Source organism: Eubalaena glacialis, chromosome 4 (assembly GCF_028564815.1).
Source record: "Eubalaena glacialis isolate mEubGla1 chromosome 4, mEubGla1.1.hap2.+ XY, whole genome shotgun sequence".
NCBI classification, from domain to species: Eukaryota; Metazoa; Chordata; class Mammalia; order Artiodactyla; family Balaenidae; genus Eubalaena; species Eubalaena glacialis.
Genome location: NC_083719.1, coordinates 28,272,183 through 28,274,536, shown reverse-complemented (window position 1 = coordinate 28,274,536; position 2,354 = coordinate 28,272,183).

Sequence of the window (2,354 nt, the reverse complement as noted above, 5' to 3'; positions counted from 1 at the left end):
GCCGTTTGATATTACGTGGAGCCGGGAGGTCTCTGGTGGACCAATGTCCTGAACTCGGCTTTCCCACCTCAGAGGCACAGGCCTGACACCTGGCCAGAGTACCAAGACCCTGTCAGTCACATGGCTTTCTTCTGGCCTCTGCTGCTGGCCAGCAATCCTTGGCATTCCTTGGCTTGAGGCAGAGTAACTCCAATCTCTGCCTCAGTAGTCACATGGCATTCCTCCTGGGTGTCTGTGTCCAAATTTCCCTCCTCCTTACGGTCATTCCTCTTGCAGTCTGCGATCTCCCTCCACCCGGTCTCTATTTACAACTGGAAGCGGGAGGCACTCACGCGTAGATGGAGCAGGATATCCCAGGGATGCCGTGGTGTCTGCGGTAGACGCCAAGCTAATGGAAGGAGCACCGAGTTGTCTCCTCATTGTAGTTTTGATTTGTATTTCTCTAATAATTAGTGATGTTGAGCATCTTTTCATGTGTCTGTTGGCCATCTGTATGTCTTCTTTGGAGAAATGTCTTTTTACGTCTTCTGCCCATTTTTTATTATATCTTGTAGTTTCAAATTGCATTTCCCTAATGAAAAATGATGTTAATAATCTTTTCATGGGCTTATTAGCTATCTTTTGTGAAGTGCCCATTTAAATATTTCACCTATTTTTATTGGTTGTTTGTCTTTTCCTTACTGAGTTGTAAGAGATCTTTATATATTTAAGAGACATGCCATTTTTCAGATATATGTTTTGTAAATATTTTCTCCTTGTCCATGACTTACCTTTTTATCTTCATCACAGTGTTTTTTGATGAAGGCCAATTAATTGATTTCTTTTCTTTTAAAGTTTGTGCTTTGGGGTTTTATTTAAGAGATCTTTGCCAAACCCAAGTTAAGTAAGGATTTCTCCTAAGTTTTCTACTAAAATTCGATATATTTAGCTCTTAAGTTTCACTTGAAAGAGAAATGTGATGTCTTTCAAGTTAATTTTTGTATATGTTGTGATTTCAGGGTCAAAGTTAATTTTTTTCATGCAGTTATACAGTTCTTCCAGCATCACTTATTGAAATCATTTTATATGTATGTATATATATATATATGTATATATATACATATATATATATATACATATATATATATATATATATATATATATTTTTCTGTTTTTTCAGATTCTTTTCCCTTATAGTCTATTACAAAATATTGAGTAGAGTTCCCTGTGCTATATAGCAGGTCCTTGTTGGTTATCTATTTTTTATGTAGTAGTGTGTATATGTTAACCCCATGAAGGCTTGTTTTTAAGTTTTGCTAAGTGAGACCAGGACAACATTTATTCCAGGTATAATTTTGTTCCACTCTTGAGGCAACATCCTTCTGATGCCTTGTGTATTGTAAGACTATTTTCCAATTTGACTGGTGGGAAAGCAAACTATTTCTAGCACTGTGTAATCACTGGAGTTGTTCCACGTGAATCTTTCCAGTGTTTTCTTTTTTTAAATTTTTCCTCCTGCTTCAGATAGTTTATTCCCATGCATGGGCTGAGAAGTACTCAGTTAAAGGCTTGCAGGGAATCTGCTACACATTTCTGAAACTCTCTCTACATGCAGCAGACCTCTCTGTGCATGTCTCTCCTCTTCCATAATCTGTCCTGCAAACTCTTAGCTACTTTGGCTTCCTCGAATTCCTAACTGCATCCTCAATTCAGAGAGACCATTAAGCTGTTCGGGGTCCCCCTCCCTGCACTGCAGCCTGGAAACTCTCTCTAGGCAGTAATCTGGGTAATTGCTGGGCTCGCATCACTTGCTTGCCTTCTTTCAGGGATTGTAGTCCTGTGCTGCTTGTTGTACTGTCTGAAACCATGGTTTCGTATATTTTGCCCATTATATTTTTAGTCATTTACACCAAGAGGGAAAATTGCATTTCTGTTACCCCATCAAGATTGAAACTGGAAATCCCTCTTCCTAGATATTACATCCTGTTTGTATAAGGTTGGGAGTGTCTCTACAATATCCTCCTCAAGCCACATATCTTCAGGATTCTAGCTTAAAAACATCTGGCATTTATCAGAGATAAAGACAGTTGAAGTACTTTTAATTGCTGACTTGTAGTGTGAACTTTTTTTTTAAGAATAAATTTATTTATTTATTTATTTATCTTGGTTGCATTGGGTCTTCGTTGCTGTGGGCAGGCTTTCTCTGGTTGTGGCGAGTGGGGACTACTCTTCGTTGTGGTGCGCGGGCTTCTCACTGCGGTGGCTTCTCTTGTTGCGGAGCACGGGCTCTAGGCGTGCAGGTTTCAGTAGTTGTGGCACGTGGGCTCAGTAGTTGTGGCTCGCGGGCTCTAGAGCGCAGGCTCAGTAGTTGTGGT